This window comes from Sitophilus oryzae, unplaced genomic scaffold (assembly GCF_002938485.1).
Source record: "Sitophilus oryzae breed Bouriz unplaced genomic scaffold, Soryzae_2.0 scaffold_1620_pilon_pilon, whole genome shotgun sequence".
Taxonomy (NCBI): domain Eukaryota; kingdom Metazoa; phylum Arthropoda; class Insecta; order Coleoptera; family Curculionidae; genus Sitophilus; species Sitophilus oryzae.
This window is the reverse complement of record NW_022146304.1, coordinates 6,437,683-6,462,187: the sequence shown is the minus strand read 5'-3', so window position 1 is coordinate 6,462,187 and position 24,505 is coordinate 6,437,683. Positions and strand designations below refer to the sequence as shown.

General features: G+C 31.5%; 1 protein-coding gene and 1 long non-coding RNA gene across 7 annotated transcripts in view; both read right to left on the bottom strand.

Moving 5' to 3' along the window:
- LOC115880220 (complexin) overlaps positions 1-24,505 on the bottom strand; it is a 983,791-nt gene that overhangs the window by 308,400 nt on the left and 650,886 nt on the right. The gene's annotated exons all lie outside the window — the stretch shown is intronic.
- LOC115880222 lies at positions 5,503-11,344 on the bottom strand. Its single transcript, XR_004049824.1, has 4 exons — positions 9,956-11,344; positions 9,757-9,837; positions 5,659-5,766; positions 5,503-5,606 (listed from the first exon to the last, which is right to left on the bottom strand). It is a non-coding gene; the product is annotated as an uncharacterized LOC115880222 (long non-coding RNA).

Genomic DNA, 24,505 nt, shown 5'->3' with positions numbered 1-24,505 from the left:
ACCTTATTCAACACTATTTATACAGGTGGTCCAATCCCAAACGACTGGCTGCTATCAACATTTATACCGCTTCCCAAGAAGGCAAACGCGACCAAATGCTCTGATCACAGGATAATCAGTCTGATGAGCCACGTCCTAAAAATCCTCCTTAATATCATCCAAACACGTATATATAGAAAGCTCGATGAAAACGTAGGTGAAACTCAGTTCGGCTTCAGAAAGGGATTGGGCACCAGGGAGACTCTGTTTTCAATACAAGTCCTAATCCAACGAGCACGCGACGTCAATGTAGATGTCTTTGCATGCTTCATAGACTTCGAAAAGGCCTTTGATAGAGTCCAGCATGACAAACTTATCTCGATTTTACAGGAATCAGGAATAGACGATAGAGATACAGAGATAATAGCAAAACTTTATCGTCAACAAAAGGCCGTGGTTCGAATCGAGAACGAAACTTCAGAAGAGTTTAGTGTAAGGAGGGGAGTGCGACAGGGCTGTATATTGTCGCCTCTGCTATTCAATGTGTACTCGGAACATCTATTTAGAGAGGCACTGGATGGTACAGAGGATGGGCTGGTAATAAACGGAGAAATAGTAAACAATTTGAGATACGCAGATGATACCGTTCTGTTGGCCGATACCGCTGAAGGTCTCCAAAGGCTTATAGATCGTGTGGCGAATACATGCAGCAGATACGGAATGAAGATGAACTGCAAGAAGACTCAAACGTTGATCATTAGCAAGAACTACATCAACAACTTTCAGTTCACTGCTAACAACATCGTTCTCCCAGCGGCCGAGACAGTTGCATACCTGGGCTGCACCCTGACTAAAGACTGGGACCACTCTCGCGAAATAAAACACCGAATCGAAATCGCGAGAAGGACATTTAACAAAATGCGAAATATACTATGCAACCTGTCCCTCAACGTCCGCACTAGAATCAGAATCCTGAGATACTACGTGCTCTCAACCCTTCTATATGGAGCAGAGGCGTGGACCCTTACCGACGCATCATGCAAGCGTGTGAAGGCATTTGAGATGTGGTGCTATCGGCGCATGCTGAGGATTTCGTGGGTGCATCGTGTGTCAAATGAGACTGTACTACATCGCATCAACAAGGAGTTGGAGTTTCTGGTAAATGTGAAAAATGTGAAACGAAGAAAACTAGAATACTTCGGACACATCATGCGAAACGAGAAATACCGCCTACTCCAACCTCCAACTCATACTGCAGGGGAAAATAGAAGACAGAAGATCAGCGGGACGCAGACGAATATCGTGGCTGCGAAATCTACGAACATGGACCGGATTGACGTCAACAGCTTTGTTCAGAACGGCAGTGAACAAAGTAATATGGATCAATGTGATAGCCAACATCCAAAGAGGATAGGCACTTTAAGAAGAAGAAGATATTTCGTTCCATTGAGCATTGTGCGATCTGCAGTTTCCTTATGATGTCCGTTTTAAGTGTCCAGGTTTCGCACGTATAGGTCATGACTAGTAGTACACATTGGTCGAATGTTTTCTTTTAATAAAGTGGCATTCTAGATTTGAATATGATTGAGTTTCTTGCAGAAGTACACAACGCTAACTTAATTCTTCTGTTGATTTCTAGTAGTAGAGATCCCTAGCTGTGTATTAGTTGCCCCAAATATATACAGGGTGTCTCAGAAATAAGTGCAAGTTATTTAAGAAACATATTTTCTCTTTATCGTTTTTCAAATAAGTCCAAAATAACGGAGTTATTTTACTTTGAAAATTTCCGAAAAAAAAATTTTGCCTAAAATTTTAAAAACCACTGGATCTTTTCTGGATTTTCTTTCTTATAAATTTAATCTAATACCTATGTTGCCATATTACCAAGAAATTAATTTTTTTAACTAAAAACTAAAAAAATTTCCAAAAAATTTCGAATTTTCAATTCTTTTTTTCGCGAAAAAAACTTCATAGGCGTGTTTCTGGGGTTGAACTATACTACCAGTTAAAATACTTGCACTTATTTCTAGGACACCCTGTATAGGTATTCTTCCACTAGTTCCAGTGTATTAGAATGCTTTTTCTGTCTACTATGTAGTACATTTCTTTAGTTTTGACTATAATATTGTTGCGGGCCGGTGTGGACTCGACCTAACCTCACAATATGGCCCGCCCTCGGATGACCTTAACATCGCATAGACACCGCAATGATTCATTCGTTCGAGAAGAATCGAGACCCACTAGAATGGACTAGTACATACGAGAACATTCGAAAACCTTCTCTATGCGCCTAACGATCTATGGACTATTCTAGATTTCTTTTGCTGTAGGTATAAAAGCCGGCGGCAGTGGCCTAGAGAGGGCAGTTATAAATATACCAGTGCAGTTGACGCGCTAAAATTCAAAATAAATTCTTAGTTATAAATCGTTTGTAAATAGTTCTATAAGTCTTTTATCGTTATTGTTTTTGTTAATTAGTGTTAAATAAATAGTGTTTAAATAAATTGTGACTTTCTATCCACACGGAACCGACGAAAAAACGTAACAATATCTAACTACTCTGCTAAATTATAAGAGAGTTCCGAAATGGCTGTGCATGGAAAGTGATGAAACTATGAGACAGGTAATATATACCTGTCTAGATGCGAACAGCATAATATTTCTTATGCTGTTTTTCTTTTTATACTTTCTTTTTAACTGACCAAAAAACTATGGTGAACTTAATCGACGTTGGAGTTATATCCATCCTACTGTATAATCTTTTAGTCACTGTTCTAGATCTCTTATCCTATAACTATCAGCTAGTGAAGGTAATATTCTACTGATGAAACTGAGCCATAATTATTTTTCTCTGCTATTATATTCTTGTGTGCTCTTTTAAAAGAAAGAACACAGACTAATCAATATCAAATGGAATAGTTAACTTCCAAGAGGATACATAGAAAACTACACTGCATAAGATACAACACTAGGAGAGCCAGCTAAATGTGTGTCGAAATAAGTAAATAAAGCCAGTCATTTGAAGACTATCAAAGCTCCGATGAGAAGTTTTTTTAATGTCATGATTCAGAACTTTAAGCGAAACTCAATTTTTTTATCTGTATTTTTTATCTCCTTTCTAGTTAGTTTATAACCGACGAAACATCTTACTCTATTTTCATTATTGCACTCTACAGACTTTCATTCGTATTCTATTTCATTGCTTTTACAGAATAAAAAGAAAAAAAAAACAGTAAAATTCGTAACTTTTTACATCTCATTATCAATTTTTTGTTTTAACACCAAATATTATATCATACAAATTAAGAAACAGTGAAAAAGAGTTAGTCTTACCATTTGTAATGGACATCGAACATGCTAAATATGATAGATGCTTACCTGAAAAAAAAGGAAAACATTAGAAAAAATTGTCTTAAAATTAACAATATAGACATAATAAATGAAAATCTGATTTTTTCTTTTGATAGCAAAATTTTATATGCCGTTTAATGCCAATTAAAAGTTGTAACTTGATATTTTGTCGATTTCGATCTCTTTGGTGAGATAAATGCAATTTTATTAATCACAATTAATAAAATTAAAATAAAAATAAAATTATACGTTATACAGGGTTGTTCACCACATACGACACGGAGTATTGTAGCTAAACAATTAGATTTTTACAAATTGTAAGTTTTGGGTTCATTGAAGGACTATTAGAGCTACAATTTAAAAATATTTTTACAAAGTACAGAGTGTCCCAAATAAATAAAAAATATCAAAGTTGTATTTTTATAAATGGAATACCCTGTATATTATTGCATTTTTAGTTTCTACGATTAAAATAAAGATAAATTTGATTAGAGTTTATTACACTTAAACCTTACCGTTTTTGAAATATTTTCAATTTTGTAAAATTGCAGTATAAATTTTAAGGCTTCATTTCTCCGAGGGTATCAAAGTTTTTAATACTAAATATTTACTGAAGTATATTTATTGGTCAGTTATTGTGTTCCAGTAATTAAAATTATACTACCTTATACAGAGTGTCTAAAAATTTATTTTAAATAATTACTAGCTTTAAACGGCAATAACTTGTTTAATTTAAATGGAACACCCTATATATTTTATGAGAATCAGATGCACAATTTAATTGTCTATCAAATTGTATTATACCACTTTTTACCTATCCCTCCAAGTTTTCGTAGAAAATGCATTTTCTTATAATTTAGACCTCATTTATCAATATACCCATGGAATATTGACATTTTAGATTGTTTTTAAAACAACAAAGGTACAAAATGTACAGGCTAGTAATATTATCGTTTTTATTAAAACGATAATATTACTAGCCCATTTGTATGCAAAAAGAAAAATATTTAAATCTTCACAAAAGAGTATACCATTAATTAAATATACCACCAGTATTTCCGCCCAAATACTATTTAATTACATACTTAATTGTGTTCGTTAATAAATTATTCTAAATAAATGTGGATTTGAATCAGAAATCAATATAATAATAAGTTATGAAAATGAACGCCTCTGTTGTTAAAAATAAGCATTTGTCAAAAAATGAAATATCATTTTCAAGGTGTTAGGTTTTTTTACCAAACTGTCTAATACACATACGAGGGGTAAACCGCAGAGGAATTATGGTGTACACTATGAAGGAATTCTACAGGAATTCCAAGGAATTACGAGGAATTCCAAGGAATTCCATAGAAATTACTAGGAATTCCAATTATTTCCGTAAGAATTCCAACGAATTCCAAGGAATTCCTTAGAAATTTAGAGGAATTCCACAGGAATTAAGAGGAATTACAAGCAACTTTATAAAAAATTAACGAACATTAGTAAACCATGAATACTATAATAGGTAGTACTAAATTTAAAGAAAAACGTTTTGCAGGCGATTTTTTACTATCCGTTTTCGTTTTCGCTTCCAAAATTTCCCAATATCAAATATCTACAGGTTAGATATTCTTTTAATTTAATATTGTACCCTCGATTATATATCTAAAATATTTTCCAATAGTACGGCCGAACCACCCCCGAGAGATCTACTTATAACGTTCCCTGATTTCGCCATTTTAAAGAAACCCTCATAAGATTTTTTTATTCAGTACTCCAGAAAGTGTAAAGTTGATTTTTTCATTTCCTCGGAATAATACCTAGGTATATACTATAGAGAAATTAATACAAATTTAGGTGCACTTCATCAATGATACCATGCGTAATCTTATGGAATTTACTGGTGATCGTATTATCCCAAGTAGCACAACAATATTGTTCCAAGATTGATCCAATGTAGAATATATATTGGGCCAAGCTAGTTTTTAATATCGGGCCAATAATAATTCGTCACTTTTTGATATATTGGCCCAACATTGTTTTTAAATATTGGTCCAAAAAGTTACTAAAATATTGCCCCAATTAAAAATGTAATATTACGCCAACATTGGTAATCATAATACCACTAGTTTTTGTCCTTAATTTTATTTCAAATTTAGGGAAAACATAAAACAAAATACCCATGTGTGTATAGAAACTTTAATGTATTGAAGAAAACAATTTATCTTACAAAAATATTAACTAAGTAATAAAATAAGCCTACATATTATCTTCATGGCTGGTATTATTTTTAGCTAAAAAAATACTTCAGTTAACACATAAAATTAAATTTATAAGGACACAAACCTCTAAATATTCTTCCCCCATCCCGGTCTCCGGCTGTCGCTAGTGAAATACCAATACATCGCGTAATGTCCAGATCAGTTGCGTCTGGAAAATGTACTTTCACTGCATCTATAAAATAATATAAAGTTTTTTGGGTTATCCTTTTTGTGTTTTGCCTTATTTTCTAATATGATGAGATGATATGCTCATAATATGGTTTATGCAAAGTGGCAGAAACTTAGAAGTAGGAGCGTTTTATTCAGTGGCGCAACTAGTGTGGGGCTAGGGGGGGCGCCTCCCCCAGATGACTGGTGCGGATTGTATAAAATTGGTTTTATCCTTAAAGCAATATTATCTTATAGTGACGTAAGCCCCCCCAAAAAACTTTAGCCCCCCTAAAACTATATGTCTAGTTGCGCCCCTGGTTTTATTATATGTATAAGCCTTCATTCGCACATAAACAGTATGAGTTTTTAGACAAATAATATCCATAACTGACATACCTAATACAGCTTTATACAGAAGTAACTTGGAAAAGTTCTTCTTTTGTTTTTTTCCATGTGCACTGTATTGCAAACTAATTTCCCTGTTCATTACTTTCTTCATAATGAAGTGTACATTTTTCTTAATTGTATCTCCACCCAAATGTGATAGGAAATTCACCTATAATAACAAAGTAATAATAATAATAATCTTAATCTTTCTTGGCTAACTAAACGTGAGAGTTCTTGATACTTAGTTATCCGTTCCTCACACTACCCAATAAGGTAAAAAAAAATAATAATAATAATTTACCAATTCTTCAACATAAGTAGCCTCTTTAAGTTTATTTTCTAACTCTTGCAATTCCTCTGTCGTTGTTACAGGCAACTTAAAGTTTGAAGACAACACAAAAGACTTATTAGGTCGGCCTTCATTCAACATGTTCATCTTTACTTTCATATCATTAATATCTGTTTTTATTTCTGAGATGTCATATTTCATACTAGCCAATGTTTTAACAATCTTTTTTATATTGCCATTTAAATCAAGGGAACCTGAAATATGCATACTAAAATAGCAAAAAAAAATACGATTATACTTCACATCAGTTACCTTCATTCATGCTTTTTACAGATGTATTAGCACTTCTGTTTTCTGAAGTTGATGATGAGGCTCCTAAAAAATAAAACATTTGCATTTCAAGTTAAAACAACTTGTTTATGTATTTACCTTTAACTCCCGTTGGAGTTCTTGATACGCTATCTATACAAAGCCTCTGTGAAATTGGACTATCGTCTGAAATTGTATTATTTCCTACTTTTCTCTTTAGTTTGAGTCGTAATAGGTTTAGGTTCTCTTCTGATGATTTATCTTCTTCATCATCTACAGTATCATTGTCACTGTCCATTTCGTTTTCAATAAGGTCAGATGATAGATTGGATGTGTATTCAGCTTTTTTTGCCAACAATCTTCTAATTTATAGACGGTAGCCTTACAGATACCATCCCATTCATCATACTCAATAATAAGGCTTGGCTTTGAACAATTGTCCCTTAACTTTTTTATTTGCATCTCAGATAATTTCTTGGGCCATAAATACATGTTTTTTTTCGCATTTGTTGCCCATGAAGTTGGTACATACTCAGAAGTATTGTCTTTTAAGAAAAAAACTATATCCCAGCTTGCCATATTTGTAAACTAATTTCCTAATTTGAATGTTTCCTGAAAATGTGAAGTGCATAACATGCAAGATAAGATATTAATGATAGTTATTAACAAAGCATACTGAAGTAAAATTATAATCATACTTCAGTGTGCTTTATTATAGCTCCGAATATTAAAAAAATCTAATTTTACTTCGGTATGCTTTATTAATTAATTAATACATTAAAATTTTAAATACAATTTTTTTTAGTAATTTACGTGTAACAATCCTACGGCTCCTAAATAGTCGGACTCAGGGAGTGGAAAAACGATACACTTAGTGGTGATGTCATTAAGGGTAACAGAAAATTGAAAACTGCTTAAATTTTTAACCTGATACATGTTTAAGTCCGAGGAGATTATAGGATCTTTAAATATGTTTTTAGTGACTTGAAAAACTGACCCGTATAGTAAAATTTCATTGCTTTCATTATCTTTAACAATATTGTTAACAGACATTATTTTTTTGCTTGAGAGTAAAATATATGATTCTTTTTTAGGTTTAGTTGCAATATACATATTTTTAAAATTTACAGCTTTAATAGTTTCACCACGTCTTTCATAAACAAAGGATAATATGCTGGTGTTATAGTTTTTTAACAATTTGTTACAGTTCTTTTTTTCTGCGATTCGTTTACATACTTGTGCAAGTGGTTTGTTAGGTGTCCGGATCATTTTTTTTAAACGCCCTAAGTAATTTTCAAAAATAAAACAGTTAACATCCTCTGGGTTTTCATTACGCTCAACAGCGTCCTGAACTAAATGACCCACACAGTGAGTATTAAATACTGGTTCGATATTTTGATCATATACATCACCAATTTCTTTACAAAATTTTTCAATCGAAGTCACAGCTATATGACTTAAGGTACTACAAAATTTTCTGGAACATATAATTCGCATTGCACAGACAAAATAAAGAAAATGCTTGTATTGTCTTGAGGACAAAATGTCCTTTAGTACATACACTCCCACATACAATAAAAAAAAGCGGAATTCTGTCGCTTTCCAGCGGTCAAGTTCAAAAAAGGATCTCGGACGCCTACCAAACTCTCTAGGTGTATGTGTAGCAATTTGTATTATACGTACTGAAGCTTCCCTTCTAAATGCTGGTGTGATTCTAAATTGAGAGTCTGCTTTAAACCAAAAATTTAATAGGCGTCGCATTACACCTAAACATGCCATGTGCATGTAATCGAGCGGAAAACCATATACCATATCAAAATTATTTAATTTAGCGAGGGGTGTTGAACCCAAATGATGCCCAGCATCTACTCTGTTTATAAAATTAACATGGGATCTCCTTTCTTGATTCTCCGAAAATTTATAAATAGTGCGACCATTACATTTTATACCCTTAATGGTACACCTTTCACAGGCATAATACCCGTTATGACTTTTTACATTTTTTAAAAAGGCTCTAGCTGGAGCATCACATATTAAATACTTAAGTGAGAATTTGTATAATTGAGAATCAGGGCCAGTTATGCCAGTTATCGAAATTTGTTCAATTTCTTGTATAAAATCCTTAAGAAAGTTATCTAAAATTTTGGGCTTGCTATCACCTGCATAAATTGCAACCACAAAAGGATCACAATTGAAATTTTGAAAATGTACAGCAGCAAGAATGGGCCAAAAATCAATGTTGGTACTTTTATAGATTTTTAACCCATCAATATTACATTTTAACTCTATAGAAGTAATATTGCGTTCTTTAAGAATATCGTGTAAACCTCCAGTAAATAATTGTTGCTCTAAATTTTGCTGAATACCAAAATATATAAATTCACCATTTGTACCACTTTGTGATTGCATTGGTGTGATACTTGTTGAACGCACATTTCCCAAAAGAGTTCGACTATCTAGAGGTAAATCAGGGTGATGTGGTTTCAAAATACTAAGCAAACTGCGTAATTGTTTATGGTTTACATTGTGTGTAAGAGCCCAACATTTTAAATTATCTGCAAGTGAATTCTGATTATGATTTTCTAACACATTTGATATGGAATCGTAATTTAACTCTACAGTCTGTGTATTGCTTGCCCCCTAAGTCCCCCGACTCTTCAAAAACAAAACTAAGACAGCTATCACTATTATTAACAATATTAGTAAGTTGTGTGTTAACTTCATTACTAGAACTTGTATTATCGCCTGATAGAAGTATAATGCTCTCCTGGCTTTCCAGGCATTTCGTAGGACTGTCACCGTCAGACTCATCTTTATTTGCAAGAAAACTTTTAACAAACCTGTATTTTTTGCCTTTCCCGACATTTACCTAAAAAATGTCTGTTTATTTACCTAAGTAGCAATACCGAAGCTAAAAATATTTATTAACAAAGCGCCCTAACAATCTAATAAATTATACTCTCGATTACACATTGCTTCAAAACTACTATTGTGTGTTACAGGAAAAAAAATATATTAGGTACTTACTTTTACTAAAGAAATATTCTTCAAGCTGGATTCAGTAAAATTTTCTGTGGTTGTAAGTTGTAAACCTAGGTACCCGTGAACCTACAAACAATACAGCTTATAGCTATAGCACATATTTCTTGTATTATACGTGTTAATTGTTAAGCATTGGAATAGGTTTATTCGACATACTTACTCAACTAACATCAACAGTACTTACTTTGATTTGATCACGATAAAAACACAATTTGCTTACAAAAGAAATCTTTCACTGTCACAGCAACAGCTTTTTATGTCATGTCAACTCGTCAGTAAAAGCGTCTAGGTCAGCGTTGCCAGGTGTCGGATATGAAATTATGGATCAATGTAGATCAAAGTATCGAATTTATTATAAAATTATGTTACAAGCGATATATTTGGCTGAGGGAATTCTCTAAAAAATATAATGATAGCAATAAATTTGGATTCTATTTTTTGTCGGTTTAACTTAATTTTAATAGGTTTCAACCAGCTATTAAACGTATTTTCTCAGTCAGTTTTATATTTTGGGGTCTGGTTTCTCTTCCCGCATTTTAAAATCGGAATTACTTGATTTGCCGCGGATATTTACTGCTTTATACCTTAACATTTTTTTTAAACTTTAAAACCACTTGAGTTATTTTGCATTAACTACCTTAAAGTTAAATTATTTCTCATAAAAATATATTTCATGGTTGATAAAACATTAATTGTAACAGGTTACCAAATTATGTTTCAACTATCGATTATGGTACAGATTTTTTTTGGGAAAATTTTGTTATAATAATTGGATAATTATGTTACATCTGGCAACACTGATCTAGGTACCGGAACGCGGCCCGGCGCGCGGCGATTCCAAAGCATCACCCGGCGCCGGCGCATGCGTATTGGAACGGCAGAAGAAAGTAATGCTTCAATAGAGTCTGGTTTCTAAAGCAGCGTGTAGCTCCGTGGTTGAGGCTGCCGATTCGGGAGCGACGGGTGATGGTTCGAGCCCCGGCAGAGGCAGAGCTTTTTTTTATTTTTTTTTCAGCTGTTTTTATTTATTTCTTTATTTATTTAAAATAAATTAAAATACGCCAAATCGCCTTGGTTAGTCTTTGGTGTAAGTTTTTTTTTATTTATAGATTACACGCGAAATACCCGATCGATCCTTGGCGCTAGATGCTTTAGGAATCGAGCAAGAATTTTAAAAGCAAACTTTTATGAAAATCATGAGATAGTAGGGATGCAAGCCACATGTCAAAGTATCAACCCAGGTATCGATATCTACTATAGGTAGCGATTTTATTCTAAACAGAATGCATTTCAATATTGTTCCAATTTAGTTAATTATGTAAATGCCAATATCCAAAACATCAATATAAAAGGCATATTGGGCCAATGTCACAATAAAATATTGTTAATGCCAATCATGGGCCGACATTGATTATTTTCAATATTGGCGAAAACTAAGAAACTAATATGGGTACAATATTGTTTACCAAGATTAGATGTACTGAATAAAATACAATATTGACCCAACATTGGCACAACATTGATGTGCGAACGAAAATGAATCAATATTGAGCCAATATAGAAACAATGAGCAGCCAATATTTCGTGCTACTTGGGATGACGTGCAACTGAAGTTTTATTAATTTCCTTTCCTATAGATACGAGTATAACTAGGTACCTATCATTTTCAAAAAATCCCGAGAAAAATTAATTTTAATAAGTGCCGACATATTTCCAGTATTTTTACCTCATGATCCCCTATTAGTCCTAAAATTTAACTAAAAAAACGTAAATCTCGTAATAGTACTTTTTATTGTTAGATCTAGTACTTATAGAGACATTAGACATTTATAAAAATCACCAGAAAATTCATAGCGGAACTGCGAAACCGAGGTGGCAACGCTGGTTCAGACTGAAAGAGTTACCGAGTTCGTTACCAAGGAATTCCAAGGAAGACCTTGAATGATTGACCTTGACCTTGAAGACCAGGAATTCCAAGGAATTCCGAAGGAATTACGAGGAATTCTGAGGAATTATTTGAGGAAAAGGAATTACGGTGTACACTTTTCCCTCTGCGGTTTACCCCTCGTACACATACATAATTCAGTTTTTTAGTATTTGGAGCAATTATTATTAATCAACGCAAACAGTCAAATACTGTAGTTTGAATACTGGAATTATATTAATTGGTCCTCTTTAACAAATATTTAAACAGTTTTATTTTTTTAATGAAATAAACGAACTATATCGACAATATTAGTATCTGTACTCTTTAAAAATTTGGTAAATCTTTAAAAATAATCTAAAATGTCAGTATTCCATGGGTATATTGATAAATGAGATCTAAATTTCAAAAAAATGCATTTTTTTACGGAAACTTGAAGAGATAGGTAATAAATGGTATAATACAATTTGATAGACAATTAAATTGTGCATCTTATTCTCATAAAATATACAGGGTGTTCCATTTAAATTAAACAAGTTATTGCCGTTTAAAGCTATTAATTATTTAAAATAAATATTTAGACACTCTGTATAAGGTAGTAAAATTTTTATTATTGCAACACAATAACTGATCAATAAATAAACTTCAGTAAATATTTAGTATTAAAAACTTTGATACCCTCAGAGAAATGAAGCCTTAAAATTTATACTGCAATTTCACAAAATTGAAAATATTTCAAAAACGGTAAGGTTTAAGTGTAATAAACCTTAATCAAATTTACCTTTATTTTAATCTTAGAAACTAAAAATATAATAATATACAGGATGTTCCATTTAAAAAAATACAACTTTGGTATTTTTTATTGATTAGGAACACTCTATATCTTCTAAAAATATTTTTAAATTGTAGCTCTAATAGTCCTTCAACGAACCCAAAACTTACAATTTGTAAAAATCTAATCGTTCAGCTACAATATTCCGTGTCGTATGTGGTGAACAACCCTGTATATTTTACCTAATTTATTATTAAATATTATTACTATTAGATATTATATTTTAAAAAGTATTAAAATCCTGTAACTCTAAAACTATGCATTTTCATACACATCTTTATAGGAACTTTTTTTATATTTTTTGATGAGGAATCAACGAGTACTTATTTAAAACTTTCGCAAGTTAATGATTAAATTTTTTTAAAGGTTGCTATTAGACTTGGATCAAGGCAAATTAATAAAATTGCGTTTATCTCATCAGAGATCTGAAATCGAAAAAATATCAACAGACAACTTTTAATCGACATTAAATTGCTTATATTATTTCGCCAACAAGAGAAAAAAAAGTCAGTGGCGTATATGCTTTTTTTAGAAAAATATGTGATAACTCATATGCACGTCCTTAGTGATTATGTCGACACTTTTTAGCTTTAAAATATGTCGCATTTACAGTAACTTACCTTCAAAATCTCATTCGAAACTCTAAAAGTACTTGGAAGAAAATTATAATAAATCGAAAAAATAAAAAGACTATAACACCATGTAGCTACGAAACAAAACAGAATCGGACCTATGTTGTTGTTTTACGTGAGAAGGCACATGTTTTTTGAAACACCCTGTATACCATCAAAAATTATCATGACAAAACTGCAGCAAACAAAAGCGCCTTTCTCACCTTCATAACTACGACAATTTGCTTAAATTCCCACTACTAATCAATTCCGTTTAATAATGAACGATCCTAACCCCTCCATTGACTTACCGATGCCGCAAAGGTCTATTTCAATAATCCCCCGGCGGGAAATTTCCAAATAATTCATCCGAATCGAATTCCGCAGAATATATTAGACGAATTTCGAAGCGAGACGTGTTGGTATCGCTTATGAGATGAGCATCTTAAACCGTTCAGGTAAAATTATACAACGTCGTGCTTTGAAGGATGTGTATGCTAATATGCTAAACTTAGAACAGGTCTTTATCTTTCCTGGTTCTCGTAATTTCCGAATTGTTTAAGTCAAAGATGATAAAGTTTGCATAATAACATTGTTGAGATGAGGTTCAAAGGGGGAAACAAGTATATTTTGTCTAAAGTCGGAATATCTCAGATTGCAACTTAAATAGCATTACTAATATACCTATACATAATTTTACGTAGAATTCACTGTCGCGAACAGTTGAATGATTTCTCCAACAAATCTTGACTAATTTGAGGAAATTTACAAAACAAATCGATATTTTTCATCTTATAACATTCTATACAGGGTGGTCCGAACTGTATTCCGGAAACTTCGGCAGCATATTCTGCAGATAAAAATAGGTAAAAAAGTTCGTACAAATATATGTCCTAAAATGTCTAGTTTCGGAGATACAGTGTGTAGAAGTTTCATTTTTATTTCGATTTTTTCCAAATATTTTATGAAGTAACGTCAATATTTGGATGAAAATTGGTGTCTGGAAGTTTTTTGACATGAGAAATTTGATTTTGGAGCAGTAGAAAGAGAAAGAAGAAAAGAAGATGATTATACTCTATCTTTTTTCTCAGGTAAGATTTCGACAGACGATGACACAAAAAAAGCAGATGACGTCCATACCAATCTATTTATTTCGCTAAAAAAAGTTTCTAATATTTTTTAAGTTAGCTATGGATGGGCTTACATATAAGTCATGCGTCGTCTCTTGTTGTTTTTAACCAGTCTTATTGGTTTATTTCAAGAATGACAGATCATATTTCAATATTTTTGTTTTGGTTCGGAAACGATGAAAGACAAACGGACGCCGATGCGAATGAACTCGACTTAAGATTTTTCAGGCTTGTCAAACTATTGCCAAATTATAGGTTATAATTTTGTCTCAAATTATGTGAAATAGAAGTGATAAATATTTTACATTTTGCATTTTGGACTGTGTTATTACGTGTGTTTCGTGTTTTTTTAAATTAAGTGGAGAAAAACTCGAGGGAAAATTGTGTGAATCCAGACCATAGTTTACAGTTAAAATTCAATGCCCAGAGACCGCCAGAGACTATGGCCAGAGAGTTGTATTAGCCACAAATAACGTTTGTATACCATCTCGTATATGGTACCAAAAACTGGAGTATCTGTAAAATATCATCACAAGATAGGTAAATAATGGATTTTAGTTCTGCAGAGAGATAATGTCCAAAGGTACTGGTTTAAAAAATTAAGATTAAAGTTAATTAACCAACTTTCAAGGCATAAAATTCAGTAAGTGTTATTATTAATAAAATATTTTGTTTTATTTTTGTTGTGTTATATTTATTCCTGTGCAATACTATTTTTTTTTATTTGTACATAAATTATATTGAAAAATATAATAATAAATGTAGGAAGTTGCTTCAGCAAGAGTGTAAGAGATTAGTTTTTTTTATATATTTTTTTGGTATGTGGTGTTTTGTTTAAAATACACCCTTGCTTGTTTTGTATTAACACATACCGTATTAACATTGAAAATGTTTCTGTTATCCTATATAAGGGAGCCCAAATCGAATTAAAATGCTACATTTGCCACACCATGACGTCATATATACAAGGGTATAGGAAATCTCGGCGCAACGGCGGCAGTCGGCCAGCGCGCGCAGAAACCATTACATCGCTAATTGTTTATTGATATATCTTTATTAGTTTAAAAGCAAAAAATATGGGGTTTGCTTTCATACCTTGTCAAGACATAAGCGAAACTTTTAAATTGTTTCTTTTTTTCATTTAGGCCTTCGTTTTTCGTTAAATGAAAGTTATATTAAAAAAATCTATTTTTAAACCAAATTTTCGCATGATTGAAATTATTATTCATGTTTAAAGTTTTTTTTGGTCATAAGCGCTAATGGAAATGTTTTTTCGTAAATAATTATAAAAAATTACTCCCTATGAAGACTTTATTGTGTACTGGATCAAAAAATATTTGTTTTCTCTATACGGTGGTATTAATATATCGATTTTTGATGATAGTGCCCTTTTACCCGGTCTAATTTTGTACTACTTTCGGAATAAGGGTCCCCATATCATGTACTGTACATCCATCCCTGAAAAATTCAGCTTGACACCGAAGTGAGAGGTAACGTCAAAATAAGCTTTAATCTACCTACATCATAGGTAGGTGTAGGTGCTCTAGGTATATTCTACCTAGACAGTAGCTGAACTAGCTGACAGTAGTAATTAATTTGTTAATCAATCATAAGTTAAGTTTAATCATCTTATACCTCCTATAACGGTAGGTTTTGGATTTCTCCTGATTGGTTTGTTAAACAAAAATATACTGGGCATATAAATGTCTGTTACAGGTTAATTCGTTAAAGAAATATGTTACACACATATTATTTTAATAATATATATAAGTATAATAGTAATGGCTATATTATGTTATAACACATACATATGTATTGAATGTACTTATTTTAACCAATGCATTGTTTTGTTTTTTTAATTTCACAAATAAAAAATGTTTTATAGTTTTTATTATAAAAAACAGTGATTATACAATTTATTTACACCCCTTACACAGTTTTCTGTAAGGGGTGTAACCAGGAGTATATTTCGTAACCTCTTACGTTATAAGAGGGCACAAAGTGTTTTATTACTTAATGCTTAAAATTTAATAATATATTTGTACATAAAATAAAATAGACTAGAAAGTCAATTAATTAATATTGACGTAATTACTAAATAAGTACAAGATTTTTTTTCTAATTATTTTAGTGTATTTTTAGTCACCTAATTATAAAGGAGAGATATCCAACCATTGCATTATTTTACTCACAAATAAATGTTTTATGGTTTTTATTATAAAACAACGATTAATTTATTATACACCCCTTAACCCAAACACTCCAAGGAGGATATTTCGTGACCCCTTATTTAAAGTGGACAACCTTTATTAGTCAATGTTTTAATTACCCAGCGTCTTTAATAAAAATCTAATGTAATTTTTCATTGAAATGATCTGACATAAAAAGCAAATTTTATCAAAAAACTTTTTGATTATCTACAAGGAGTAAACCGCTGACAAATGTCTGTATACTAATGCCAAAGTAATGCCAAAAATACAAATTAAATACCAAAATTTCTCATATAATGCCCCACTAATGCCAAGCTGATTCGAATATAATACCACTAATACTACGAATAATATGTAACCCATTTGTTTCACGCATTAACCTGTAACAATACTGGTAGGTACGTGCACAGATCTAAGAAGTAAAATATGTTGGAAAGTAAAATATGTTGGAAAAATAATTAATCCATATATATATAAAAGCTCAAAGGGTTTGTTTGTTGCATCCATCCCGCCGAAACCGCTTTATCAATCTTGATGATTCTTTTTTAAATGAAAGGTATAGATTTGTTATGAAGTATTTTTATAGTGCTTAATGGCTATTTCTTTGTGTAAAACGACTAAATACTAAAACATACCTGAAAAACACCTACACACAATACCTCCAGAAATAAATTATTTGTCATTGTCAGTGGTGTGTCAGTTAGATTATATATTACGTTTTTAGATATTTTAGAGTGAGTTCATGCCGCCAGCTTTACATACATAAGTAGTAGGTATAGTTTTGTGTTTAAATGGGGTTTGCCTTTAACAGTTAAAAAATTATATCGTAAAGTGTAACTTTCCGTAAGAATTCTTTTTTTTGCTTGTTTGTTTTACTGATAGGTGCGATCGCATAATTATTATTGATAATGTTTTATTTAATTTTAACGTTACTACTTTTGCAGTGAATCTTTAAATCTGTTGTTTTTTGTTAAGTTCGTTATTTAAACATATGTATGTAATACACTCATATTAACACTAATCATATTTTTACGTTTTTATTCATCATTTTCAATGCCCCCCCCGGTTGCATCTTTGTAAAGGACTGTGAATTTTTTTTTTAATAAAATAACTGGATTATATTTTTTCAGCTTTATACAGTTTTCCCACAATACGTTGAAGTAATCACTTGTCACTCAAATTTAAGTATATTAATTTTCTGCTATGCGTTCTAATTGTACCAACTTATTTCTTTGTAAAATAAAATAAACTACTTCGAAATTAAAATGACAGACACATCTATCACTGCCAAGGCATGATACAAAGAAGACAAGGTATGTATGCTCGATAGCGGCTCCAATTTCGTTAAGTTTGCGCATACCACCTGTGACGTCATACGCCATACAAAAAATATCCATATTGTTCAATTTCCACTAATAAAAAAAATACCTAAAATAGGGAAGAATTAGGACATAACCCCAAAAGTTATGTCAAATCATCTAGCTTGACATTTGAAAAATTATTTTCACATTTATTGTGTCATCTGTTTGGCAATTTGAAATTGGCGCGCGGAGCTTGACGACCAATGGTGCCGTTTATCACCTGTAGTTATCACCTCACCACATAGTGACTAACCTGCGCAATATCATACCTTGTGTTCTTTGTATCATGCTGTCAAGCATTTTGTCGTTGGACAGACTATAACGTACTTTGGAGCACTATTTGGAGCAAAAAAAGTAATATCAAAATTACATATTTGGCTGTAAATAAAATAAAACCAAAGCATCCTCTCCAGTTTTATATTTTGTTTCATTGCAAACCAAGTTGAAAGTTAAATGCCTTAAAGGGATATCCTTTTCGTGCAAATGCCTTTTTAAACCTCGAAGTTATATCTTAAAATTCGCTATTGCAGGTACCTACGTTTAACGCACCGTAATGCCATTTACGGTAAGCGAGGCTAATGATAAGAGCGCAATTGGTATTCGGAAGTCGACAATTATGCTAAATGCTATTATTAGAAATACCGCAGCCGGTGGTATTTTAAATAAAAAATAACAAAGATAAAGGAAAATGGGAAAATGTGTATTTAATTGCAGTAATTATAAAAGACTTCTTTAAAATTTTTATTAGAATATACTGTAAAATGTTACAAATACATAACGAATTTGTTTATTTTATTCTGCACACTATTGTTTTGGAATTATGCCACTGGAAAAAAATCTACAAAATAAAAAAGCTATTTTTTTTTGTAAACACGACTGCCTTGAATCCAAACGGAAACCAGCTGTCAGTGTTTTTTTATTAGTAAAACAAATTTACCGACAAAAAATGCTTCATGTCTCACACAAAACACAAAGAACAAAGACAAAAATACTTAAAATATTTAAATACAATTATTCAGCAAAGCTTTAGTTTTTATTTTGTAATGTGGTAGATTTGCGTCCCTTTATTATACAGGGTGTCCCAGACTGAGCGTGCATTAGAAGTTTCTAGGGAACCACAATATCTAGACCGGAGATTTTTTGCACATCATTGTTTTACAATGAGATCTACCGATTAAAAATATTTTCAATATGGCGGCACTTCCGAAAATACCGGAAGTTGACAGCAACTTTCTTATTTTAAATGGATTCCTCCATTTTTTATTACCTACATACTTAAGTTATCTGCAAAATTCTATGAATGTTGATGTTAAACACTCTATATCTAACATTAACCGTTTTTGAGAAAAAAAATATTTAAAATTTTTGGACGAAAAAATCTACATGTCAAAAAAATTTGTATAGTCAAATAGTAAAATTTAGTGATTACTACAGTTACTGAGACATAAAGAGAAAAAATGTGGCTATTTATTTCAAAAATGAAATTGTCCAAATGTCATATAATAATGGCGGTAGCTTTTATGGAATTGAGCGATTGTAAAATTATCATAATCATTTTTTTCAAACGGAAACCCATTTTTTTATTTCAATAGTTAAAAGGCTTTCCAATTCGTTACTTTTTGAGTATACATGTTTCTCTACCTAAAATAAATCGTTTTTAAGTTATTTAAAATTTAGTTTGAAGACTTATATTTTTATTGGCTTTATCCTTTGACCTTAAGTGTCAAACAGTCAGACAATTTATTTCCATCTGTCAGAAAATAAATTATGTGAATCTCATATATTATAAATACTGCCTCCTTAAGAGATTAAAAAGTGTAGTTATAAAAATATATCTCGTATTTTCGCTCTTTAGTGATATCTAATAGTTGATATTATTAATAATATACCGTATGACGTACGATCGAAAAAAAAACAGCGTAAAGTTGGCTTAGAAATGATGATCGATGATATACCTACTGCTTTTTGAACACGTCAAAGAAAAAATGCCAATATTCCATGGGATATATCATAAATGATGTCTAAATTATAAGAAAAGGCATTTTCTACGAAAACTTGAAGAGATAGGCAAAAAATGGTATAACATAATTATAGACAATTAAATAGTGCATATGAATTAAGTAAAATATACAGGGTGTTCCATTTAAATTAAACAAGTTACAGCCGTTTAAAGCTAGTCATTATTTAACATAAATTTTTGGACACTCTGTATAAGAAAGTATAATTTATATTATCGCAACACGATATCTGATCGATAAATAATCTTCAGTAAATATGTAGTATTAAAAACTTTGATACCCTTGGAGAAATGAAGCCTTAAATTTTTTACTGCAATTTCACAAAATTGAAAATATTTCAAAAACGGTAAAGTTTAAGTGTGATAAACCTTAATCAAATTTACCTTTATTTCATTCGTAGAATCTAAAAATTGTATAATATATAGGGTGTTCCATTTAAAAAAATACAACTATAATATTTTCTACATATTTGGCACACTGTATCTTGTAAAAATATTTTTAATTTGTAGCTCTAATAGTCCTTCAACGAACCCAAAACTTACAATTTGTAAAAATCTTATCATTTAGCTACAATATTTCGTGTCGTATGTGGTGAACAACCCTGTATTATATTCGATATTTTGATCCCATCAACTTTCCTGGGATCAAGGATATGCGTTATTTTTCCAAAGAACATAAAGCTACCAGAATAAATTTCCGCAATCTCTACATATACACGCAAATTTTATCAATCGAAAACTAAAATACATCGACTGCACTGAAAAGCGGTTCTGTCCTCTTGTTTTCTTTTTATGCTTCAGTTTATTTTTCGCGAAATTGAATCAGACTTGCATCCGCTTTTGTCTGCGAACTAGACAAACGGATAATAAGAAATCGATACCTTTAGAATTTTCATAATGCAGAGTATATTTGTGAAGTACGAGAGGAAACTTAATAAAGGATTATTATATCGCTTTGATATTGAAATATTTGTAGCTAATATTAATAAAATCTAGTTGTTTAAGAGATTGTAAAACATACTTGAATAATTTGATAGTCTTAGAAGCGTTTTTTATCTTTTAATTGCTTTTTCAAAATGGCAACAACTTCAACTACTTCAAATAATAAAGGCATTTTGAAAAGGCAATTAAAAGATAAAAAACGCTGCTAAGACTATCAAAATGTTGATCTAATAACAATTTGACGTTTATACTATTACGCCAAAGCAATTTTTTTCAAAGCCGACCATGACTACACTGAATCATCGTTTCTTATTCACTGTTATTAATACCTTAATTATTAGATATTAATACATCTGGTATTATGGTATTCTGGTATTTCATCGATTTAAAAATAAACTAACTGTTTCTATCCTATTTTTTGTTAGAATGGGCATAATCAAGAGGGCTACTGATACCGTGTTGTAAAAATAAGGTAATTAAGGGCTTATTTTTTGGTATTTATGATAATTTTGCTAATATCTTCGATTTGAAAGAAGATATCAAAATACGGTTTTCGCTGACTTTTTAATATTTTACTACTCTTTACTATCAGCTAAAATTACACATACTATCGTATTTAATTTTTTTTAAAAAACGCGCTATGTTTGTTAAATTGTAAAAAAACGCCCCCTAGCGTCTACGTTCTAAACCTTATTATTATTATTTTTATGGTATAATATAGAGTCAGAAACGCTCTTTTAAACGAGCTCTCGTTTGTTGGATTCTGATCATCCAGTCCAGAGTTATTAACATTTATATAAAGATAGATCTAACCTTACCCCACCACTTTATTTTAGCAGATAGGGGAAAATGGTTCTAATGAAAAAAATCCAAAATTTACTGAAGCTTATGAAGCTATTTTTTATAGTACCCATTATCTAGGCAAAATTCTGTAAAAATTCTATTTTCTTATTTTCCATAGTAGTTGCGCCCTCTAGCGGCCGTGTTACAAACTTGAAAATAATTTCCAGCAATGTCTCGTAGCCCCTTTAGTTATAAATATTTTTTTCCGTAAGTCCTACGGCTAATACTTTCCGAGATACAGCCGAGAGCTATTCTTAGTGGGATACCCGGTATACATTGGTGGAATGTTCTCTCCTTTAGATAAAGTGGCTTTCTAGATTTGAATATGATTGAGTTTCTTCCATAAGTACTCCATGCTGACTTAATTCTGCTGTTTATTTCTGGTAGTAGAGATCGCGAACTGTGTAATAGTTGCACCAAATATATAAATATATTCTTCTACCAATTCCAGTGTTGTGTTATTTATTAGAATGTCTTTTCTGTCTACTTGTTCGTTGTACATTACTTAGTTTTTGCTGAATTCATTTTGGTACCTATTTTATTCCTTAAGTTTTATATATATGTTGGAGGCAGATGCCTATGTCCGAAATAATTAGACATATGGAGATTTATCCATATTAAACTTGCCAGATGCGTGCAACTTCGTGGTTATAAATAGTCTTTTTATAACTTCTTTGCGGAGGGGGTTAATCTTTTTTTGGTATAACAACAAAAGATTAACAGCCTCCGCATAGAAGTTGAAACCAATGCAATCAAAACTCTTCCGCGAACTTTGTGGATATTTAATTATAATCGCCATATGTCTAATTATTTCGGACATAGGCCAAATTCGGCATCTGCCTCCAACATATACATTTTATATTTGATCAAGGAAATTGAAATTTATGTTGCAGCTTATGTCTGAATTCCTTAGTTCAAACTGGAATTTTATATGCATTTAAAACTCATAATAGTTTTAATGCTCAATCCTTAACTCAATCATAAATTCTTGTTAGTAACTTGTTCTTTTAGTGTTGTGTCTAGTGTTTTAAACCAGAATTAACTAGTATCAGTGTATCTCCTGGAACTTACAAAACTGTAATGAACTACATTTTATTACAAAAACCAGAAGTTTTTGTGGAAGAGGTAAATATGACATTAAAAGATATAAAGAAGAGTTAGGAAGGAGGACAGGAAAAGTCAATGACAATTTAATATTTGTGTGGATTCTAATGCATTGGAAATTTATGAAATAAAATATTTTTAAACTATATTTCTGTTTTAGTGGCAAAATTATACTTATCCCAGAAATAAATAATGCTCCACGGTATATACAGGGTGTCCCAGAAATAAATGCAAGTATTTTTAGGGGCGATAGATCTCAATAAAAGAAACATATTTTCTCTTTATCGTTTTTCAAGTAAGTCCAAAATAACGGAGTTATTTTACTTTGAAAATTTCCAAAAAAAATGATTTTTTGCTAAAATTTTGAGAACCACTGGATCTTTTCTGGATTTTCTTTCTTGTAAATTTAATCTAATACGTATGTTGCCATATTATCAAGAAATTATATTTTTTAACTAAAAACTAAAAAAAATTCCAAAAAATTTTTCAAAAAGTTTCAAATTTTCATTTTTTTTCGCGAAAAAAACCTCATAGCCGTGTTTCTGGAGTTGTAATACTACTACCAGTTACCAGTACTATACTACCAGTTAAAATACTTGCACTTATTTCTGGGACACCTTGTAGATTAATAAAGATAATTCATATGTAATTAGTTTTAAGACCCTATGGTTAGGTTTAATTAGGTTGTGAGAAAGCTAACTTAGCTAGAGAGCGCTTAGTATTACATTAGTATCTGAATAATGAAGAGAAATTTGACCATGATCTATGCAATTATCTTTTGCAGGTACTGTTTCCAATTTTACATATTTTCTCAAAAAAAAAATAGAACCAGTTAAATTTAATCACTTTTAAAACACTACGCCACTGGACTAAACCTAATTACTAAAAACCAATTCACCGTTAGTAGTGTAATCAAACGGAAAACGAATTCTATCACGACCAATGACGTTACCTTATCTACCAATAACGTAACATACGTAAGGGATAAAGGGATCAAGGGTCGCGTCGGCGAGAAAAGCTCATAATCGTAAAATTTGATACAAGGACGTGCCGTGACGTGACGTGTTTGGGGAATTTCCAGATGGTCGAGGGTTGCAAAAAAGGGCCAAACAATAGGACAGCAAATTTTCGAGAATGCATCGCATAAGAACTGATAAGAAAATCAATTTTAGTTCAAAGTTTTATTGTAAATGCCTGGAGCTTTTTAACGTAACAAGTAATAATACCCTATAATCCAAAAAAAACGGCCTCAATTTGTTTTGGAAATTAGAAGAGGCTTCAGCACAATTGATCACATACAAAAACTAAGAGAAAATATGAGTCGAAAAAAATAATAATACGAACTTCCACTAGCAATAGCCTTTATAGACTTATCGTCGATATATCCTAAGGTAATTATAGAAACAAAACAAGGAATAGGCATGCTTTATATAGAAATTGTTGTCAACATATGCAACGAAGCCAAGACAAGAGTAATGATATATAAAACAACTCCCAAACAATTCCCAAATGGCAGAGGAGTACGACAGGAAGACGGAAGCTGTTTAGCGAAGAAGAAATCTCCCGTCAACTAAACTGGACCAACAAAGACATGGTCCTAATTGCCATTAGTCCTGAAGAACCACAAGCACAAATTAACAAACTACCAGGTCTCAAAATGAATTTAGCAAAAACTAGAGTAATGTACAAAGAACTGGTAGAGAAAAAATACATTCTAATATATAACATAACAAATAACACTGGAAATAGTAGAAGAATAT